Genomic DNA, 13,910 nt, shown 5'->3' with positions numbered 1-13,910 from the left:
AGTTTTAAATTGTGTTTAACTTTATATTTGATAATAGGCAATGTATTTAAGATTTATTATGGTTTCATACCAATTTTATCAAATATAAAGTTTGTATGGATGCCAAAGTATTCAAAAAAGTACTGTGACGAACCAAACAGAAGAATATATATAATGGAAGAAAATGCTATCAATTTGTCTAGACAGCTAAAATTGCTGTAGATTGCAAACCTCAAGTTTTATTTGTTCTATCTGGAGTAAAAGCTTTCACAATAAAACAAGATACTTCATCATACGATGATGCAATCAAAATGCATGATAACAAATATCAAAAACGATTGACAGTTATCATGATGCACCATAAATTTTACTGTTTTAAGCAACAACAATCAATTAAAAGCTTTAAGATATTACCTTATAATTGTTATGAGTATTTTATAATAATTAATTTAAAAGTGTGAATGGACCCTAAAATGTTTACCAAACGAAATTTTATCTTTGCGTCTGATAGAGCCATTTTATTAATCGTTGTCAAATCTGCTCAACTTACCCCTACTAGACAAGGTGACACGTCAGTTAGATAATAAAAAGAACTATAAGGGTTGGGGAAAAAAAGGAAAAGTATAATCAATAACCAAATAAATGGGTAAAATATAAACACTTAAGTTATTCCAGATAAATATTTTTTTAAGCATTTAAGAGAAAAACAGCAAAAATATTTAACTTTACTTTTTTGGTCCAAAATCAAAAAAGTGTCTGGGCAATGTTACTGAACCGCGGTCCAACAACCATTTGATGCGCATTTTATTACCATTCTAATTACCCATCTTTTATCCAGTTTTGCCATGTGATGAGTTGCTATTTTTACAAAGAATTGTTTGAAATTTTTTTTTTAAACTTTACTTACAAATTAAAGCATAAAATGAATAAAAATTATGATTTTTATTCATTTTATGCTTTAATTTTTTTTGCAACTATTTGAAAAAAAATTTTATATAACTTAAAAATAATATATATTTTTATTTTTAATAATATAATTTCATTTTTCTGATAATTTAAATAAAATTTTTTCATTTTTAAACAATCACTATGAGAAATTTGTAAAAGCGTTTTGGAAAACTTTAATAAAACGTTTTTATAGATAACTTTTGAAGTAATTTTTTTGGAATGCAATTAAAAACCTAGCAAAAAGTAATTTTTGCTTTGAGTTTTTTAGAGTTTTATTTTAAAGCTAATTTATTTTCTTTTTCGTAAGGAATTGTTTTGCTTATTCTTTAGTTTTTTCAATTTTTTACCTTGTTTAAGTTTAGCTTAATGTTTCTTTTTTCAGTGCGTTATGAAACATTTAAATCATCAAAACATCTAAACAGTTGTGGTCAAGCTATAAACAAAAATAATCATTCGCATGGTCAGCAATAGCGTTCAATCGCACTTCATTCCTCTCCAAGCACATATATATATATATATATGCATATATATATATATATATGCATATATATATATATGCATATATATAATATATATATATATATATATATATATATGCATATATATATATATGCATATATATATATATATATATATATATATATATATATATATATATATATATGTATGTACAGTCGCGATCAAAAGTTTGGAACATTACGTAAAAACACACAGTTTTCATTAAATTATTCATTTTACTTTATCAAAATATATTAGTAACTATTACAATTGACAAAAATAATATCTTCGAAACATTAGTTAATGTTTTATGAATTGAATATTTGACATTAATACTTGGTCTGATATCCTTTAGCGTTTAAACAATTAGCTTAGCGGGTAGGTATAGAGTGAATGAGCTTTCTTAAATATTCAGGAGTCATAAGCTGAGTCCATACCTGCCTAATTTTTTCTTTTTGTGATGTTCATAAATATTTTAAGTTTTTCTTTAAGTATTTCAAGATAAATATTGCTATTTATTGTGGTGTTAGAAGGCATAAACCATAAACCACCACTTTGATTTGCTGTAATGGCACCCCATATCATATTTTTAGGGCAATGTTTTACTGTAGAAAGTAATTACTGGGAGTTGTAATGTTGGCAAGGCGGGCGTCTAACGCTTGTAGAACGACAACCAAATTGTTCGATTTGTGATTCATCACTAAAAATTACATCCTCCCAATCTTCCGCTGACCAGTGCTTGTATTTTTGATAGAAGGTGATTCGGACTCTAATACTTTTTTGAGAAAGGCAAGGTTTTTTTTGTCGGAACATGGCTATTTAAGTTAAATTGTTTGCACAAACGTCTTCTAATTGTCACAACACTAGGTGCAACACCAGTTGGGAATATCTCAGATAAAATTTCAGATGCACTGCCAAACAGATGTGCTTTTGTATAACGATGAATGCAATTATATGCCCTTTGAGTAATCACCTTTTGGTCGTCCAGTTCTAGCTTTACTTTTAAAATTACCAGTTTCTTGATTTCGCTTTAATGTTTTTTATAATGCAGCTATGTGTTACGTTAAAGCTTGCAGCAAAAGAAGTCAAGGTCAATCCTTGTACACATAGAATAACAATCTGAGCATGTTTTTCTGTTGTCAATTCATTAGTTTTTCCCATAATTATTTTATTATTTTTTGCTAAAATAATAACAAGCTATGACTAAAACAAATATAGAGGTTTAAAACATAACATATATATATATATATATATATGTTAAATATATATATATATATATATATATATATATATATATATATATATATATATGTATGTATATATATATAAATATAAATATATATATATATATATATATACATACATACATACATACATACATACATACATACATACATACATACACACAAACATACACATATATATATATATATATATATATATATATATATATATATATATATATATATATATATATATATATATATTGAAATATATATATATATATATATGAAAAATTTGACAGATTAGGAATAAATTAACGATTATTTTTCATTTCTTGTTACATCACAGTATTCATTGAATGTTATAATTTTTGACAATCATTAATTAAACATAAACAAATTTAATAAGTTTATTAATTTCAAAACTATATTTTTGAGATAATACAACTTCACGTCGCATGAGTATTGTGTAAGATGCATAATTATTGTCAAGTTATGCAATATAAAATTTTTGATTAAAAATGTAAACTTTAATTGATTAAATTTAAACTCAAGAGTTATTTTTAATTAATTTTAATTATATTTTTGATTAAAAATATAACTAAAATTAATTAACAATAACTCATGAAGTTAAATGTTCCACTCTTTTGCTGTCTTCTTTGCCGAAGTTTGCTTTCGGCTGTCTGGGTAGGCTCGACAACGTTTTTCCACGACTTGTAGCACAAACTGGAGCTGGGATTCATTGCAAGTGATTAGTCTACTATACTCCTGGATTTGTGCAACTCCTTGTTCTGCATGATCATTTACTACTTTCAATAATTTTACCATCTCTGTTGCTTGTTTGAAATCATCACGTCCATTCTATAATTCAGAATCAACACTTAGAAATCCATCTGGTAATTCCATCATTGAAAATAATTTCATAGATTTGGCAGTTAACTCTTTCTCTACCGCCGTTTTAACAAAAATCTTGACACTGTGACCACAATTTTTTTTTAATAAAATTTGGATGACATAACATTGACAACTAATTAAAATTCAAATAATATATCTTTTTAAAAGCATAATAAACTATATATCAATAGAAAGCTAAGCAAATGAACTTTTTAGATAAATAAGTTTTTAACACACAACAATAAAAATGCAAAGTACTATCTAAACACGCATTCATAGTTAAAAAGTTGTAGGTTAATCAGGAAAACATGAAGATCAGAGAAAGTTTGAAAAGGTTGAAATGCAGAAAAAAAAATTAGAAGAATAAAAGTTTTAAGAGCATGCTGGGAGTAAAAAGATGTGACTTTTACTGTATCTGATGCTAAATAACAAGTCATGTGAGAATGAGTTTTGATTGTTAGAAATAGAAATCTTCTTTAAGAAGCAACTGTGATTGATTTACTATTATTAACAACTATTATTGTGTTTTTGGTCTAAAAAAGAAAGGGCATCATTAGAAGTATACCTGCTGTATACCAGCTCAAATGTGGCAACAGCAATTCCATACAGGGATGAATAAGAGATTTGTAAAGTAAGAATTTAAGAGTAAAAAGATAATGGTAAGCACAATAAAGAGAAGATAAGAGGAAGTGTTGCATAGCTACTACAAGGAGGCTTGAGCAAAAACTTATAAGTAGAGCCAAGAAGATTTAGCATACATTGTCCTAGGGAGGAAACAATGTAACACAGAATTACATCTACGTCAGCCTAATAGATGAAGAAGAGATTTGAGGCTGGTCAACAGAATCATTTTGCTTACCCCTACAATTTATGCCTCGAAGGCTTTCTTCAAGACAGTAGGTGGATTAATCGTCTGATTATTCATCAGTTAACCTCTGCCTAAGACGATTATTTTTATTGAGACACTATTTCTAGCTTTTACTTAACCAAAAGCCCAAGACAGGGGTATTTTAAGTCAGAGTTTATTTCTCTTTGTCTTTGTCTGAAAAAAACAAACTACATAACTACCATATAACTAGAGATAAAGGTGAGCATAAATTTTAATGTTGGAGCCACTAATTAAATTAAGTGCACTCGAAATGTAGTAAGATAAAGATAAAATAGGAATATAGAATAGAATAGGTATGGAGTAAGGTGTAATTTAAAGTCATTCAAAGCAATCATTGTTTAAAAATCTAAACTATTACCTTGAGATTGAGAACATTTTTGAGATTTTAAATATATAAACTTAAAAAGAAAGTGTTAGCGACAAATTCATCAAAAGTTATTAGAATACCATGTTTAGATTTTAGGAATTTAACCTCTTGAATTTCACCAACAAAATCCCAATTCACCCATAATTTCAATCAACAAAATCAAAATTGTTTAAGTTCATTGTTATATTTAGTTTGTAGTGGTTAGTTAGAATCAACTTTTATATTTTTAGAATTTGAAAAATTTAAAGACTATAACAGACAAGCATTTATACATTTATTATCAAGGGCTTGGATTTTGGCGGAAGTTCATTCCATATTGAATCATCAGAAAAAAAATATTTTAAATCACTGTCTCCAATTTAGTTTATTTTTACTTTATATGCAATTCATGAAAAAATAAATGGTGAAAATTTCAATCAAAAATTCAAATCATTTTATGAGATCATCATTCAAAATAATGCTGATTCAGCTTTTTATTGATATCTGGAAAGACAACAAAGCAACTTTGATATCTTGATAATGGTATAAGGTTTTCTTAAAATTTGGAACCCCAACAGATTTTTGCTTGAGCAATTTAAAAATGGTATTCTAGGGACTTGATACTCTCAAGGATCTCCTTTACTTAATTTTATCCAAAAATAATCCTAGGAAAAAGATAACCGTTGTGATAAAGCTTAATTGTATATAATTACTTTGTTTTAGGTCAAATGAAATATCCAGACTCATGCTTTATTTCTTTATTACTAGATCAAATTATGTACGAAAAAAAATTTTTTAAATTTTGTAACAAAAGACATTCAAATACCTTTAAAAACATTTTTGTATTAAACTTTTTTGTAATACTAATTAGTGAATGGTTTGTGGCTATATAGTCATGGGCATGAGGAAGGGGGGCAAGTTGATGTATATATATATACATATATATATATGTATATATACATATATATATATGTATATACATATATATATATATATATATATACATATATATATATATATATATATATATATATATATATATATATGTATATATATGTATATATATATATATATATATGTATATATAATTATATATATATATATATATATATATATATATATATATATATATATATATATATATATATATATATATATATGTAAATTATGTTAGTGTATTTTACAAATAGAGTGCTCAATGTTCTTAAAGAACAGAGCAATAATTAGTAAAAAACACTTATCTAACTTTTTCTTCTACTTGAAGTTTCACCATTGCTGGATCATCAGGAAGAGTTCATTGCTGGATCATCAGGAAGAACTCTTCCTGATGATCCAGCAATGGTGAAACTTCAAGTAGAAGAAAAAATACTCTGTAAAAACACTAATATTGGTGGTGTTATTCGACTTCTCGAGCTTCTTTTCAACAAATCTCTACACTGGTTTGTATGTTTATTACATATGAATGAGTTATCATTGAGACATCTCCTGATTAACCTGGATGGATCTACTCATGGGCCAAATTCATTTAGTGCTCCAATCGGAAAATTATTGAAGAACATGGACTTGCCAATAGTCAGTTTTCAACCAGTCGAAGGAAATGTGTTGTCCAGCATTGATGCACATGATCTCAGTACAGATCAAAGGTACTTGCATGAAATGTGTCAAGCATTATCCAGTGGCCAATGTAGTTTTGAATTGGGTATTCGAAAACCGGGACCCATGTGTCATTCTCAATGGATAACAACTGCTAGTCATATCCTCCAGTTATATGTATCTACAGAAAAGCCAGACAAAAACTTGATCATTCTTGTGACTTACATACAAAAGTTATATGCACCTATTTAGTTTGAAGTGAAGTCTAAGCATTCCTGTACAGATGGCAGTCACCATCTATTTCGAATGGTGCATTATACCAGATACTTGCCTATCGAGCTCAAGAAAATTGTTGATCCTGTAGTCCAAAGAAATGCATACTTTGCTCACCCAGAAAACTTAATAATATCAATGGCAACCAATGAAAGGCCCCACATTCGTCAATTAGCATTAAGACGTGTATTGGCTGCAAGATCGATATCCGACAAGACCTATGCTAAACCTACAGTTAGATTGTTCAAGATACCACCACTAAACTTTGAAGCAACAGATTATACAGACATAATCAAATGGTCATCAAATAAAAGTGCTGAACCTCCAATGTTAAGATCAATTGAATCGACTCAGCTTAAAAACAGCATTCTGACCTCAGAAATGCTACAATTTAAAAGCTTTCCATGCCACACTCAGTCTGTAGAAAGAGGCGTGAAGCTAGTCACTGAAGCCAGTATGGCAGTCTGTGAACCTCAGCGTGATGGTTTTATTCGTGCAAGAATAGAGTCACGATCTGATTTCAGCCTTTCAAAATGATGTTCTTGAAATGATTAACTGACAGAAAATAAACTTGAACCGGAATTACTTAATTTTGTTTGAAATAATTGTTATTCTTAATTTTTGTGGCACTGCAAAGTTCTACAATTTACATAAATATATATTTTTATTAGGTACTGATATGATGTTAAAACCATCATACAGGTTTATTATAATAGAAATAGAAAAACAAGATCAGTTTATTTTTAGCCATTTATTTTTTTGTGAAAATATGAGTTTAATAATAATTTTAATTTCTAACTTTTTGGGGATTTTGGGGGATTTCAAAGTCCTTGTGGCACCTCAAGATAATTTACCAGAGCATTGCAATTTTTACAGAGTATTTCTGATATTAATAGACAACTTTTGCAAACCCAGGCAAAATGAATTTCAATCAAAAAAAAATTTTCTAAATTTTTTTCCGTAGGTCACTTTTTGGGGATTTTGGGGACTTCAATGTCCTTGGGGCACCTCAAGATAATTTTCTAGAGCATTGAAATTTTTACTGAGTATTTCTGATATGAATAGACAACTTTTGCACACCCAGGCAAAATGAATTTCAAAAAAAAAAATTTTTTTAAATGTTTTCACTGCACTCTAATGTCCGATGTCCAACCATTAATTTGAGCCCTGTTATGATGCTCACAATTTAACAACAACCCCAACAGCTTTACAACGCTACCAAATTTTGCTGCAATTCATAGCCTTACAAAATCTCATTGTTTCAGCGTAAAATTCTACATGAACACATTGTCAAAAATGGGACATCAACGCAACTGTCTATCTCTCAATTAAACAAATTTAATCCTACACTAAAGCAGCAGTTGTTAAAGAATATAACAAAGAAAACCATAAGGCAATAATATCTACGGTCACACAAGCAATCGATATACCTGATAGACAAATTACCTCACTATAAACAAATATATAACATAGGCACTGATAGATGCTTGCTCCTATAAAACATTTGTTCATCAGAACTTCTTCGATATTGGAACTTTTCTTACGATACTTGTTCTACCTTGAATGTATCATTGGCAGATAATTCGAGATAAGCTTATTGCTTTTAGCTTGCGAAAAAATGTATGTGCAATTCGTCATAGTTGACAACTTGGTGGCACTGGTAATTATTGGAATGGGCTTAACATAACTTACCTCAGTTACTATCAATTTAAAGATAACAAAGAACCCTTAAAATTCTGCCTGGTGACAAAAAAACTTAAAATGTACTACTTATGCATTAAAACCTGGAGTTGATGTTGACAAAATTAAACCGGTCACTACAATAATGGGTCCCCATAAAAAACCCTCATAACAGTTGAAATAAACTGTATGTTAAAACAAGAAATAATAGTGAGCTGTTGTCCTTGGTGTGCACAATGTTTTGTAGTAACAACAGGAAACAAAAATTGTTTTGTGATCGATTAATCAAATACAATCAATCTGTACACTCCATTCAATTCGTACCACACACCTCGAATCGACAATTTGATACTTAAGATAACAGCTCATAGTTTTCACCACAATCAACCTCAAATCATCTCATCAGGTGAAAATACAACCCAAATGTTATAAGCTAACATTTTAGCATTTGAAGCTAATGGCAGATTATACAAGTTCTAACATTTACCTTTTGGTTGCACAAATGCTAAACCAATTTTTCAGCCGGTTATGGATGAATTTATTCAAACTAATTAACTAGAAAGCACATATGCTTTAGTCTTTTCCATTTGAAATTTAATGTCAGTGCTCAAAAATATGCTGGCAGGGAGATCATTTTTAAGTTGGCCTGTGTGATTTAAAAAATACATTTTTTTCTGCTATTTAAATTAAATAAAAATAGCGAAAAGAATGCTTTGAATAAATACTAGTTAAAATAATTAAAAAAAAAAACGTTGAAAAAAGGCCCCATTTCATAAAAGTTAAACAAATATACAAAAAATTATTGTTGCAATTTAAAACTTAACGCTTAAATTTTTTTGGCATGCACTTTTTTGTGTGCTCGCCAAAAGTTTTTTTGGGCATGTGGGCAAGCACGAAAAGACTTAAGCATGAAAGTGTAGGCTAAACAGAAAAGACTGATGCTTATATCAACAATATAATTGTTGGTGGAAAAGATGTCCAAGGGCATTATAAAAATCTTAGCAAGGTTCTGCTAACTATTGAAACAGATGCTTCTGACACAGCACTGGGAGGAACATTACTACAACTAGGCAGACCCATGGCCTCCTTCTCAAGAACACTAACAAGCACTTAAAGAAAACAGGCAATTATTGAGAAAGAAGTGGCTGCTATAGTAGAATACTGTAAAAGATGGAAACAATTAATTCAGTACCATATATTATTATAATTAAGGCCAAAGATCTGTTTCCCTTATTTTCAATAATCAGAGTTCAACAAAAATTAAAAACTAGTCTGGTGGTGTTTGGAAAATCAGACATTAAATATTCAATTTCATACAGACCAGGAAACCAAAATATTGTAGCCAATACCCTTTCTTGATGTTGCTTGACTCAAAATACCAATAAAACTATTCAATCCTTGAGTTAAAAGAATGGTACATTGCAAAACCCAAAATCTACCCTACTCTACCACTGAAATACAACTTGTAATGAACTTAAACCGCATTTTTACAAACTTCCCAATGGTTGTCTTATTCAGGCAATTAGAAACTTGGGAGCGCTTTTCTATGGATTATGTTGGGCCATTACAGTCCACCACAGCTAATAAACAGGTCCTTGTGGTAGTCAACAAACATTTGCGCTACCCATTTGCATTCCCATGTAAGGATATAACAGCTGACACTGTGATATGACACCTTAGTTTCTTTTCATTATTTGGTGCACCATCACCTGTACACACAAGTCATGGGACACAGTTTGAAAGTATAAAACTCAAAGTATTTCTATAAAGAAACGATGTCATTAAAACCTGAACTACTCCATATCACTCACAAGGCAATGGTCAATTTGAACAAATAAAAGGAATAATACATAAAGTTGTTAGTCTAGCCCTGAAAATGTAGTATTGCAAATGGCTTTATCCTATAAAAGAGGACTTCTGTGTACTACTACTAATGAAACACCCAATTAGAGGATGATGAACTTTCAACACTAATCAATAATAGGTACGGATCTACCAAACTTGCTATTAGAATAGGATTCCACAATCCTATGCAGATGTCAGATACAAATAAAAAGAGATCCACTTGTTGACAGATTTTTTTTTTTTTTTTTTAAACATCTTCGCTTCCAACAAGGCTGCAAGCAGCCACTAATTAAAGTTGGAAGTTACTGTAAGAGAAAAGATGAAGATTGTAGAGCAAGATAACGATTGATGGACGACTTAAAAGATTGCAAATTATATGAATAAGGAAAGCAAGATGAAGGAAGCGAATTCTAAAGAACTGATGTTCGAGGAAAAAACTAGAGGAATAAGCGTTTTTGGAGCACTTAGGAACATTCACAGAAAAAGGATGACACTTAATTGAATGACGAGTAACACGAGAATGAATTTTAGTAGATGGCACAAGAGACGCTAGCTCTTTAGAGCAGTGCCCATTATAGCATTTGTAGAAAAGAGAAAGAGAAGCAACATTACGACGATGTGATAATGGTTGGAGGTTGGCTGCAAGAGCAGGTCCAACTATGTTTACAATGCGTTTTTGCACCTTGTCTAAAAGAGAAAGGGCATCATTAGAAGATCCGCCCCAGATATGGCAACAGTATTCCATACAAGGCCGAATTTGAGATTTATAGAGATAGAGAATAGAATCCAGAGTAAGAAAGTGGCGAACTCGATAAAGAGATGCAACCTTAGCAGATGCTAATTTTGCAACTGATTTGATATATGGTTTCCAAGAAAGATTGGAAATAAGAGTTAATCCTAGAAGATGAAGAGAAGGTGACTCATCGAGTACATCACCGTTCATAAATATAGGAAGATCAAAATTATTGCGATAACAATTGGCTGAAAAAAATTGAGTTTTATCTGAATTAAAGTTCACCAGCCACTGTGAGCCCCATGCTGTAGCAGAAGTGAGATCCTTTTCAAGCTCAAATGCCCCCTCCAAGCAATCAGAGGGTGTTGGTTTCTTATCACGACAAGAATAAATGGTAGTATCATCAGCAAACAATGCCACCTTAGATGTGAGAATATCTGGAAGATCGTTAATGTAAATTAAAAAGAGTATAGGGCCAAGGATAGAACCTTGAGGAACCCCTGAAGTTACAGAATAAGAAGAAGAGTGTTGTCCATTGAGGACAGCTTTTATGCTACGATTGGAAAGGAAGGATTCAATGATCTTAAAGATGTTGCCGGATACACCATAAGAAGAAAGCTTATGGAGAAGACCAGCATGCCAAACTTTATCAAACGCTTTTGAAATGTCAAGAGCGATGGCCTTAACCTCTCCACCTTCATCTAATGCACGATAAAACCTGTCAGTTATAACTGTTAGCAAATCAGCTGTAGAACGAGAAGATCGAAATCCATATTGATGATCAGAAAGTAAGTTATTAGATTCAAGATGAGAAATTAAGTGTTTGTTAATTAAAGATTCAAAAACCTTGCTTATAATAGGAAGAAGACTTATGGGACGGTAGTTAGACGAATCAGATCGCTCCCCAGAATTTTTGAAGATAGGGATAACAGATGTGGCTTTCCAGCAGGCTAGAAAACAAGACTCTGATAAGCACTTGTTAAATAGTTTTGAGAGTATAGACGACAGCTCCGGAGAACACTTCTGCAAGACAATAACAGGTATGTTGTCTGGGCCACAAGCTGTAGAAGAGTCTAGGCAGGAAATCACTTTAGATACAGATGCTGGAGTGATATGAATATCAAGCAATGGATCAACCTGTTTGTTGGCAATATTAGGTAGAATGCAATTAGTGGAATCAAGAGATGATATTGATGAAAAGTTTTTAGCAAACAATTCGGCTTTGTCTTTAGGTGAGGTGACAAAGTCTGAACCATACAAGAGAGGTGGAATTATAGATTTGCCCTTATTATTGATATTATTAAAGATTCTCCAAAAGTCACGAGAGCCTAATTTTTGAGATGAGATACGAGATTTCATGACCTGAGAATAGCGGATTTTGGCATTAGACAAAACCTTTTTACAGTTGTTTCTAGCAGTAATAAACAGACGTCTGTTTTCTGGAGAATTGTTTTGCTGATAAATATGGAAGTAACGGTTTCGATTGGCAATCGCAGCAGCACAGTGTGAGGAAAACCATGGAGGAGAGTGAGGCTTGACCTGGAATCGTCAAGAAGGAATAAAAGATTACATGCGAGCCTGAATCCACAGAGTTATGTAATAAGCACATTTGTCGACAGGAAGACGAAAGATTTCTACCCAAGGGCCATCACGAAGAAAATCACGGAAAGAATCCCAGTCTGCTTTGCTGTAGTTGTAAGAGGTTCAATAATAGGGGGATTCAGGTGATGAAGAAGAATGAGATATTAGTTTTAGAGAGATTAAACTGTGATCAGAAGAACCTAAGTGTGAATGTGGAGAAACTGAGCACTGACTAGGATCAGAAACAAGACATAAGTCGAGTAGAGAAGGTAAATGATTCGGGTTGTCTGGAAAGCAGGTTGGAAAGTTGACTATTTGAGTTTGGGATTGAGAAAGGCAAAAGTTGTGGGCTTTAATGCCTGCAGAGTCACTGACACTACAGCCAAGCCATTCAGAGTGGTGAGCATTAAAGTCACCGACAACAACTATATTAGCTGATGGATAAAGAGAGAGGGAGATAAAGATAAAGAGTCAATATGATCAGAAATAACGTCAAAAAGAGTGCAGTCTTGAGATGAAGGAGAGCGATATAGAACAAAGAGAAAGGCAATAGAGTGAAGTGGTGCTAAACGAAAGTACATGAAAGAATAGGCTGTGGATTCAAACCTAGTTTCACGACAAACAGGTGAATTCTTACGAATGTAAATGCCCAGGCCAAGCATGTGACTATTGGAGTCTTTACGAATCAGAGGAAGATAACCATCAACACTAAGATCACAAGATGAGACAGCCGAACTCAAATTAGTCTCACAAAGAGCAAGTAGGTCTGGTGAACTTTGCAAAAGATAAGACTCAACAGAAGAAAAGTTACTTCGAAGACCACGAATATTAGTGAATGATAGGTTTAGAGAACTTGGTGATAATGATGGTTTTTTGTGTTTTATAGTTTTTGGTACTTTATTCATTTTTAAATTAGATTGAAGAACTTGACTCAAAGCATAGATAGTACTCAGAACACCGTTTAATAGCCCAAGCATTTGCCTCATTACTACTAATAAACCCTAAGCCGTAACTAAGGGCCCCAAATGTGGCCTCCGCAATGCACACCAAAAGTACAAACAGGGACACCATCCATGCGCACTATGGCACTGTTAAAACTTTGATATTTTTCTGCTGTTGATGGAATCAGCCTCTCTGAGAGCTACCACAGAGTTCGGGAAACCTGACTACCAGCCGGCCTCAGAACCATAAAACTGAGTTTTAAAGCTGTACCCTCATTAGGAGATTATAGAATGAGTTGCCTAGTCATAAAAACAGTGACACAAGCAAACTCATGCATTGAGTCAAGAAGATCCAGCATTCAACATCCTAAACTGGAAACAATGTATTAAAAATACATCTGCGCCAGCCTAATAGATGAAGAAGGGGTGCGAGGCTGGTCAACAGATAGAATTTGTTTACCCCTTGAGTCTTTGCCTAGGAGGCCTT

General features: G+C 31.7%; 1 protein-coding gene across 3 annotated transcripts in view; it reads left to right on the top strand.

Annotated features, from left to right (window-relative positions):
* Positions 1–13,910, top strand: part of LOC105847214 (uncharacterized) — a 93,344-nt gene that overhangs the window by 4,088 nt on the left and 75,346 nt on the right. The window lies entirely within an intron of this gene.

The sequence above is a fragment of the Hydra vulgaris genome, chromosome 11 (genome assembly GCF_038396675.1).
Source record: "Hydra vulgaris chromosome 11, alternate assembly HydraT2T_AEP".
NCBI lineage: Eukaryota > Metazoa > Cnidaria > Hydrozoa > Anthoathecata > Hydridae > Hydra > Hydra vulgaris.
This window is presented reverse-complemented; position numbering and strand designations above follow the sequence as displayed.